Here is an 11150-nt window from a genome sequence, read left to right on the forward strand (position 1 = left end):
ACATACTAACAAAATACTAACAAGTAAACATAAAACACGAAGGAATTAAACACACAACGCTAGCTATTATGAACCTTTGGACACTGCTCCTCGGCAAAAGCGCCAAATTTGATCGAGGCCGTACCCGAATCAAATAAACATGAAAATGCAGTAACTAGGAAGTGATCCTAGGTCGTTTCCCAACGAGCAATGATAAACCTAATGTTCATAATACACTTGCAGTAACAGCAATGATTGGGGGGGTTTGTTTATTTTGTGATTTAAAGGACAGAACAAGTAAACTGGAATACGAAACTACTAATATTAAAAATGGGCTGTTTCCTCTGATTCAGAAGCCATTCTCTTATCTTGGGTTATGGAGAATTCGTCCCTAACAGTTAACCACTTAATCCAACCCTATTTCAATTCACTAAGCGAAAATCAACTTAGGGTTGTCAATACGTGATTAGGCACCACATACACCAGTTAGCCCTTCGTCCATTAAGCATGAACGCAAGTTAGGTTCAGAGGCAATTAATCGAACACGAAGCGTGCACTGATTAATGTTCACGAATTTGGGTTAATTGGTGAAGGGAAAACTGCCAGGGAACCACATTATAAACGAAACCTCAAAGAGAGTTGGGCTTTGTCCTCAAAAGGAAACAACACCAGAATATTTAGCCTTCCATAGATTCAAACAGAAAACGTAAATGAAACATGAAGCAGAAACGTAAATAAACAGAAACGTAAATGAGATAGAAACGAAAATGAAAACAGAAACGTAAATGAAAGTAGAAGAAGAAACAAGAACGAAATTGTAATTAGAAGCAGGAAATAGAAAATTGCATTACGTGAACAGTAGCATCCAAGCAGAAAAACGTAAAACCCTAAACAAAGCTCTGAATAATGAATGGCATAACAGAATAGCCTTCCACGAATCCCAAGGCTGCTATTTAAAAAGAGTCACTCAAAGTCACTGGGCCCTATTACAATACTCTGGCCCAAAACGAAATAAACACTAAATCACATAAAATAAAATTGTGAAATTTCCTAATTAGAAATTAACTAAGGTAAGCGCTACTTTATTTGCCCTCTTCAAGTCCACAACCAAAATCCGAATTAAGCTCAATGTTTCATTAATTCCTGAAATTAGATTAAAAACATCAAATTAGCTAAATGAGCCCAAATAATAAAATTGCCTAATTAATTGACAATTAAGACCAATCAGTAATTAAAATGATGCAAAAAGGGTTTAGAAGATAGAAGAAAATGATGGCACATCACAGAGATTCAAGGGACTAACCGCCTAAGAATTCTTTGTCTTAACACATTGGAGGGTACATCCTTTGTGGTACAAGTAGAGCATACATCTACTTGGGTTGTAATACTGAGAACAAGAGAGGGTACATTTCTTGTGGATCAGTTCAAGTGGAGTGTACATCCACTTGGTTGAACAAAGAGAACGAGGGTACATCCCTTGTGGATCTTTGCTTGTAAAGGATTTTACAAGGTTATTGGAAATCTCAAGAACCGGTGGTTGCTTGGGGACTGGACGTAGGCACGGGTTGTGGCCGAACCAGTATAAATCTTGTGTTTGTCTTTCTTCATCCCTACACTCTTTATTTTTCCACTGTGTACTTTTTATTTTCGCTTTACTTTTGTCTAAGTTATTGTTTATGTTCTTTACTTTCTCATAACTTATTAGTAAAGCCAAATTGAATCTAGTAACATTAAGAAGGATAAATTTTTAATTAGTCAGGACACGTTCATAATTAATTCAACCCCCCTTCTTAATTATTGCGAGGCCACTTGATCCAACAAACATAATCATCAATAACAACATCAACTCATATTGACATAATCATCAATAACAACATCATTTCATATCAATATCATCATAAACATCAACCTCACCTCATATCAATTAATGTCATCAATAGCAACATCAACAATAAGTCACATTCCGCATATATATACATCTATAGTTCATGCTAGAGATTCACACTTCCCAGGTTTCAAAAACAAGGTTAATAACCATATTCGGAGTCAAATACCCCTGTCAAAACATAAAGGGCTGAGGGGTGTTTCGGATTCTACTAGAAGGAGACATCATTTTAAAATTTTGATCACGCCAATGTGACCGGGGTTCAGTTAAGGTCACGAAAATAACATCAATGTTATAAAAAGATAACTTTTACGATGTCTCATTCTCTAGGGTTTTTCAGGAAGTGTAAAAACACCCTATTACAGTACCCAACACACAAGAGACACTAAGAGGAACTCAAACTAACTAGGAGAAGGGCTTAGAAGTCAAGATTACCTTAGAGAAGCTATGAAATGGAGGATTGGGGGAATTTTTTCTACTGAATCCTTGAGGAGGATTCTGAGGATTCCGCTCCAATTAAAGTGTTCCTCTTGGTGTAGGGGTTCGGGGGCAAGAAATGGCGGCTTGTGGCGGCCATCGATTGTCGTGGGTGGTAGAGAAGGAGGTGTTAGGGTTTGGATGGCATTTTGGAGAAGAGGAGAGTGAAAAATCACGTTTTTCATGCCGAGGAACGTTTTTATAATCTACAAATCTCACTTAGCAAGCTCATCTCGATAACCGGGAGTCCGCTTTTCTCGCTTAGCACACAAATTCACGCTCAGCGCAACTTCCTCTACACTATGGCTCGCTCAGCAGGCCATTTCTCGCTCAGCGCAATTCCCTCTCGGTTTGCAATTGCACTTGGCGCGCCCTTCGCGCTTAGCGACACATCAAAAGTTGTTATTTTCAAAATCACAAGGGTCAGGCTGTGGAGAAATGTCTTAGGAAGCTTCAGAAAACATTTTAAGACGATCCAACGGTTAACGAATCCAGGATCACGATTTTGCCGGAATAGGTTTAGAAATCTCATAATTTCAACTTAGATCAACAAAACTCCACATAACTCAACATCCACATCAAGAAATTCACACATGAATAATTCAAGTCATACCTCCACTCATTCAAGTCAACCATATAGTCAAATAACACAATAAATGTAATCAAACATCGATTTATAAATAGTAATATTTCAAGGTGTTACAAGCATACCTGTTATGTATATGTAATATGTAATTAGGGGGTTTCGGTTTTCTTTTTCTTTCTTCTTTTTTTATCTCTCATTTCCATTGGAAATTTCCTTCTTTTTCTTAATGGGAATTGCATATCCAACTATCAAGGATCCATCTTGTTAACCTATCATGTTCAATTGTACAAAATTACAGATTCCACGTGTTAACTATCATATTATACTTTTTTTTCTTCTCTGCTAGCTAAACATTGTTATTACTATCGTAACTTGATTTATTATGCGATGCGGCATGTCTCTTATTTGGTTCACGGATTGTTTAGTGATTATGTTAATTCGAGTATTTGTTCTGAACTTTGATACATGTGACTATTCCCATGTATTGATATTAAGGGTGTAATTTTGTTTTAGAAACTACAGAGTGAGTGACTGATCAATTAGGGATTTTATCCTTGTCAGTTGTCATACAATTAATTTCACTAGATTCTAGCAAATACGTATTCAATCTTTAAACTATTTTTAATACTTATTTTACCTTTTTGCAAGAACACAAGGATGGGACATGGCCTTCACAACCTACAGGTTTTAATTGTTATGCGAGGTGCTTCTTAATTGCTTTCTGTTTCTAATTTAGGGCCTACCAACATTAGTCTTGTGTTTTGTTTCCTTATATGATGCTATCCTCATATTCTTGTTTTTCCAGCTAGAAAATTAGTAATAGCCAATAGGGGCAGTCTCACATTGACCTTTTGTTCAAGACATTTGCTTTAGGCAATATATTATTTCACTAATCACTAGAAATCCTTGCTGAAGGAAAAGGCACCATTGTTGTTAAAACTCAAAATGGTAGCCAAAAATATATCCATGATGTTTTTTATGTTGGATCAAGTGGCCTCAGAATAATTAAGAAGAGACGGTTGAATTAATTATTCCTAAACCTTTACTAATTAAAAATTTACTCTTCTAAGGCTTTTACTATGTTGTTAAGTAAATGAAGAATAGAAAAGAAACTTAACCAAAAGTAAAAGCGGGAATTAAAGTGCACAACGGAAATTAAAAGAGTAGGGAAGAAGGAGGCAAACACAAGAGTTTTTATATTGGTTCGGCAACAACTTGTGCCTACATCCAGTCCCCAAGCGACCTGCGGTCCTTGAGATTTCTTTTCAACCTTGTAAAAATCCTTTTACAAGCAAAGATCCACAAGGGATGTACCCTCCCTTGTTCTCTTTGAACAACCTAGTGGATGTATCCTCCACTAGAACTAATCCACAAGAGATGTACCCTCTCTTGTTCTCAGTCAACAACCCAAGTAGATGTACCCTCTACTTGTACCACAAAGGATGTACCCTCCAATGTTTTAAGACAAATTTCTCAGGCGGTTAAACCTTTGAAACTTAGTGAACGGGGATACAAAAGAATTCTCAGGCGGTTAGTCCTTTGAAATCTTTTGTATATGGGAAAGGGAAGAATCAAAAGAATTCTCAGACTGTGTCGTTTTGAATTCTTTGACAAGGGAGAAGGGAGACACAAAAGAATTCAGGCGGTTAGTCCTTCGTTCTTTTGGAAAAGGGAGAAGAGAGACACAAAAAGAATTCAGGCGGTTAGTCCTTGGCGAATTCTTTTTGGCAAAGGGAGAAGGGAATGAAAAAGATGAATAGCACAGTTTTCAAGGTTTGGAAAACCAGAAAACTTTGGAAAGCTTTTGGCAAAAGGAAGAAGAACAAGTTCAAAGAGATTCAGAAATCAAAGTGGAAAAGTTGTTGTCAAAAGAATTGTTGAATGAATATTTTTTAAATGCAAATCAAAGTGTTGCTTTTATAGACTCTTCATGTCTGGTCAAGAAAACCATTAGAAGAGTTATAACCTTTAGAAAAACTTAAAAACCATTTGGAAAAGTTACAACTTTTATAAAAACTTGAAAACTATTGGAAGAGTTACATCTTTTGATTTTGTCCAGAAACTATCACTGGTAATCGATTACCAAATCAGTGTAATCGATTACACAAAGCTTTTTTGTGAAAGGATGTGACTCTTCACAGTTTAATTTGAATTCCAACGTTCAAACACACTGGTAATCGATTACCAAATCATTGTAATCAATTACAACATTTTGAAATCAATTGGAACGTTGTAAATTCAATTGAAAGCTTTTTGAAAACCATTTTGAGACTGGTATTCGATTACAGTAATCTGGTAATCGATTACCAGAGAGTAAAAACTCTTTGGTAAAAGATTTTGAGAAAAATTCATGTGCTACTCAGTTTTTGAAAAAACTTTTTAATACTTATCTTGATTGAGTCTTCTCTTGATTCTTGAATCTTGAGCCTTGAATCTTGATCTTGATTCTTGGAACTTGAATCTTGAAACTTGATTCTTGATTTTTGAAATCAAATTTCCTTTTGAACCATGAAGTGTTCTTGATTCAATCTTGAACTCATTCTTTGATTCTTGAAGCCATCATCTTTGTTATCATGAAGTGTTCTTGACTTTTGAGCTTTTTGTCATCATCTTTGTTATCATCAAAACTCCTTGAATCAATCTTGATTCATCATGAAGCTTGCTTCTACATTTTATGTGCTAGGTCTTACTCAAAATCTTCTAAGTGTTGGTCAACTTATTCATAAAAATTATAAAGTCATCTTTGATGATGATAAATGTAATATCATTGATAAAAGAAAGGGCCAAATTATTTCTATCAAAATGGCTCCTAATAAAGTATTTCCTCTATTTATGCCATTTGGGCAAAACAATGCATTGAAATGTGAGAATATGGATGAGTCCATACTGTGGCACTTGAGGTATGGTCATCTAAACTTTAATGGCCTCAAATTATTAAAACAAAAAAATATGGTGCTAGGGCTTCCTTTTATTTCATCTAACCTTAAAGTTTGTGAAGGCTGCATTTATGGCAAGATGCACAGGTTACCATTTCCAAAAACATCTTGGAGAGCTAAAGCTCCACTTCAATTGGTGCATGCTGATATCTGGGGACCATTAAGTACCCCTAGCTTTGGTGGAAGAAGATATTTTCTCTTCTTTGTTGATGACTACACTCGAATGATGTGGGTGTACTTCATCCAACAAAAATCTGATGCATTCTCTTGCTTCAAGGAGTTCAAGGCCCTAGTGGAAAAGCAAAGTGGGCATTCCCTCAAAATCTTGAGAACAAATCGCGGGGGAGAATTCAATGGGCACATATTCATCAATTTTTGCAATGATCATGGCATCAAGAAGGAGATGGTTGTTCGTCACACTCCACAACAGAATGGTGACGCTTAAAGGAAAAACAGAACCATTGTAGAAATGGCTCGATCGATGCTACAACATAAGAACCTGCCAAAGAATCTATGGGTGAAAGCTGTTAGCACAATAGTATACATCCTCAACTGTTCTCCAACTAAAGCAGTCTTAAATATGATGCCATATAAAGCATGGTTCAACAGAAAACCAACAGTTGATCATTTTAAAGATTTTGAATGTGTTGCTTATTCGCACATTCCAAAGGAGAACCGAGAAAAGCTCGATGAAAAAGGAGAAAAGTGAATCTTTGTCGGCTATAGTGACCAATCTAAAGGTTATCAATTATTCAAACCAGATTCAAGGCAGCTGATCATTTCAAGAGATGTCATCTTTGACGGAGGAGCAAGCTGGCAATGGAGTACTGAAGTCAATGAGATGCAAGAAGTAACCAATCCAAGCCCGTGCACACTGCCACCATCACTAACACAGCATGACCAACAGCACCAGCAAGAAGAAGTAGAAGAAGTACCACAACAACAACTACGAAGATCAGGAAGGCCACACAAACTGATGCAATCCTCCCTAGGAAAGGACCAGTTACTAGAGCCATGAGCAAGAGGCTCCAAGAGGATTGGGCTAGGGTTGATAAAGAAGGCCTTAGGGTTCTCATGAACCTTAGGGTAGATTTTTGAGCCCATGGGCCAAGGTTGGGTCCACTCTTCTTTGTAAATAGTAGAATAGGTTGTTTTCTTATTTTGGGCCTTGTATTTTGGCCATTCTAGTAGTATAGGGTTTTAGCCTTGTATTTCAGGGCATTTTGAGTAGTCTTTGTAGTAGGATTTTTTTTTGTATTTTCATGTTTTTTTGTCATGGGGGTGAGCTTAGCTATTATAGGGGTGTGTAGCTAAGCTCTAGCTTCTCAAGAAAGCTTCTCAAGGAGGTGAGCTTAGTTTTTAGATGGGTGTGTGTAGCTAAGCTCTAGCTTCTTAAGGAATCTTCTTAAGGAAGCTTCTCAAGGAGGTGAGCTTAGTTATGAGAGGGGGAAGTTTTCTCAAAGAAACTTCTCAAGGAAGTTTTCTTAAGAAAGCTTCTCAAGGAAATTTTCTTAAGAAAGCTTCTCAAGGAAGCTACCTAGTCTATAAATAGAAGCATGTGTAACACTTGTTGTAACTTTGATGAATGAAAGTCTTATGAGATACACTTCAAAGTTCCACTTCTTTCCTTCTTTTATTCCTTCAATTTCGTGCTCCCCCCTTCTCTCTTTCTTTTCCTCCATTAAAGCATCCTCTTCAAGCTTCTTATCCAAGGCAATTCTTGGTGGTGAAGCTCCTTCTTCCTTGGCTTATTCCCTAGTGGATGGTGCCTTCCCTGTCCTCTTCTCCTTTGCCTTCCGCTGCATCTCCATGGTGAAAAATCACCATTGAAGGACCTCATTGAAGCTCAAAGATCCAGCCTCCATAGAAGCTCCACAAGCAAGCTTCCATCAAGTGGTAATCAGAGCACAAGAGCTTCAAGTAGGTGCTCCTTAAACCTCCATTAATTGTTTTTCTTTACCTTCTCTTCCATTGTTGTTTCTTCATTTTTTCTCCATGTATCTCCTCACATGTCTTGTTCTAAATGTTGTTAACATGATTCTTTAGAGTTTCCACCTATTAAACTTGCTATAGAAGCTAGATTTGATTTTCTATGGTTCAAATTTCTTGTTCTTGTTCTTGAACCATGAATTGTGTTGAGTTTAGGTTCCTTTGAGTTTTGTCTTGTTATTTTTTTTGTGGCTGAAACCTAAACCATAAAATTCTTACAAAAATATTAAAGTAGAAGAAAACCTCAAAAATCTAGAGTGACTTGTTCACCTATTGTAGTTTTGTCATAGAAGTCATGTCTAGTCATGAAACTTGTCACATAAGATTTCTTATGTTGTGCTGAATTTTATTTTCTTGTTTCTTTGTCTAACTCATTTGTTCATGAGTGTATGAAATTCTTTTAGCCTATTATTTGATTTGAGTCAAATCTTTCATGTTAATTAGTCCTTAACATGTTCATGCAAAATTCTTAGAGAGTCTTTGATTGTGAACCTTTTCTTGAACTTTTAGGTTTCTTTATGATTGTGTCTATTGTGAATTTGAGTTTTGGTGATTGAATTGCTGGCTGAAATGTTGATCCTAAGTGAATATTGAACTCCTAAAACTGTGGTAAACAATCCTAGTGAGTTCAACATACATAGGAAGGTTGAAAGTAAGCCCAAGGCAATCAATATACCATGCTTAAAGAAACAAATCGTTGGTGCTGGCAGCTTGGACATACAAACTTGTAAAAATTACTGAGAATTGGCTACTTCGAATTTTGAGCTGAAATTTTTACTGAATTTTCTAGACATCTGGAAAAAGTTATAAAAAAGAAACAAGTGATTTGGATAAATGGAAAAAATATGAAAAATCGCACAAGTTGGCAGGAAAATCAGTATCCAGAAAAAAAAGGTGAAAGGGAAGGGTGCTTGTTGTTTTGGCTCAAAATTTATTCTATAATTGGAAATTTCAATTCAAAATTAGTGTGAAGACAAGTGCCAAAGCTAGAGTTTTGTTGAGTCTTTTTTTTTCAGTTTTTTTTTACTCTACTCTAGAGCCATTCTAAGTTTCTCTTTGAGTCCTAGCTTGCTTTTATGTCCTTTTCATTGCTTTAATTGTTGAATAATCCTTGAAAAATTGTCTTGTTAAAACTCCATTGGTTTAGCTTTCATTTCATTTTTTTTTTTTGGTCTTTGGTTATTGCTTGTCTCTTTGTTTCCTTGTTTGTGGGTTGCCATATAGGGAATTGGAAGGAGGATTGGTGCCATCCCTTGAAGAATTTGAGTCCAGAAGCAAGGGGCCAACCACCTTAAGAGCTATTGGACTAAGAAGCACTCCAAATTGAGTGAATCACCAAAGAGAGAACAACCACCAAAATTGAGGACCATTTTGTAATTTTGTAATTTTCAATTTACTTACCTTCATTGCTTTCAAGTTTTTGTAACAAAAAGGCCTTTCATTGGAAGTGTGTTGGGAGCCTCCAATAGGTTACCAAACTTCCATTTGTGTGTAATAATTTTAGGCAATTTTTGCTTAGGATAGTGAGTGTTTTGTTGGGAACCTTGAATGTGGTCATCCAAACACTCTTAGGATTCACCTAGTTTACATTTCTTGCTTACTTTCATAGCTTATTTCTTTTACCTTCCATTGTCAAATCGCCTAGATAGCTTGCATTTTACCAATTAGTTTTTTTTTACCTTATCTTTCACACCTCTTTTAGTGTTTATTTTGGCTAGTTTCAACCATAGTTTCTTTTACCTTTTGTTTTCAAACCTCCAACAAGAAAGAACCACAACTTAGAAACCAACATGAGTCATCATTCAACTAGTGTTAATGATGAGGGTACTAGTCATAAGGACCCTCTATCTAGAATCTTAGATGAGTTGAGTTCTCTCAAGTTATGGAAAGAAAAACAAGAGAGAAAAGAAAAAGGAAAAAAAAGAGTGGAAGAAACAAGTCAAGATGAAAGAGAGAAAATAAGAGAGGAAGAAAGAAGAAAAATAATAAAAGAAATGAAAAGAGAAAAACATGCCTCCTATAGTAGTCATGACTCTTGCAAGAGTTTAAGTGAAGAACTTAGCGACTATTATAGAGGGCGCCATAGTTCACATACTAAACATCACTCCCAAAGAAGGGAAAGGGATAGAAGGCCTCAAGAGGTTAACATTAGTCTTCCATATTTCCATGGAAAAGATAATGTTGAGGCCTACTTAGATTGGGAAATGAAGGTTGAACAACTCTTTGCTTGCCATCATATTAGCGAAGAGAGAAAAGTTCCATTGGCTACCCTTAGCTTTCAAGGGTATGCCCTCTATTGGTGGACTTCCCTTGTTAGGGAACGAAGGATTCATGGGAATCCTCCAGTAGAGTATTGGAATGATCTTAAGAGTGCCCTTAGGAAGAGGCACATTCCTCCCTACTATGAAAGGGAGCTTATGGACAAGCTCCAAAGGCTTAATCAAGGGAGTATGATTATTGAAGAATACAGACAACAAATGGAACTACTCTTTTTAAGAGCTGGACTTAGGGAGGAGGAAAGGACAAGCATAGCGAGGTTCCTTAGTGGGCTTAATATGGAAGTAAGGGACAAGGTTGAACTCCTTCCATATAGGGACCTAGATGAACTAGTCCAACTTTGTATAAGAGTGGAACAACAACTAAAAAGAAAGCCTTCTTCAAAATCTTATGGCTTTCACTCTTATCCAAGGAAGGACCAAGCCCAAGGAGTTTTGGGGGCTACACCTTCAAAACCCAAGGAAGAAAAGGGTAAGACCATAGAGAAATACACCCCTAAGACTAGTTCCCAAGAAAGGACTAGCAACATTAAATGCTTCAAATGTCTTGGGAGAGGTCACATTGCCTCTCAATGCCCCACCAAGAAAACCATGATTATGAGGGGTCAAGACATTTATAGTAGTCAAGAGGAAACTACTTCTTGCCCTTCCTCTAGTGGAAGTGAAGATGAAGTAAGGGGTGAAGAGTCTAGTGAGGAAGTCTACCCCCATGAAGAAGGTGACCTCTTAATGGTTAGAAGGCTCCTTGGAGGTCAATCTTGTGATCTATCTCAATCCCAAAGAGAGAACATATTTCATACAAGATGCAAAATTTTAGATAAAACTTGTTCTCTCATTGTGGATAGTGGATCTTGTTGCAATTGTTGTAGCACAAGATTAGTTTCCAAGTTGAACCCCACTATCATTCCCCACCCAAAACCTTATAAACTTCAATGGTTCAAAGAGCAAGGGGAAATGATAGTTAACCAACAAGTGAAGGTACCTTTCTCCATTGGGACATATAAGGATGAAGTTAATTGTGA

This window comes from Glycine max, chromosome 7 (genome assembly GCF_000004515.6).
Source record: "Glycine max cultivar Williams 82 chromosome 7, Glycine_max_v4.0, whole genome shotgun sequence".
In the NCBI taxonomy this organism is placed as follows: domain Eukaryota; kingdom Viridiplantae; phylum Streptophyta; class Magnoliopsida; order Fabales; family Fabaceae; genus Glycine; species Glycine max.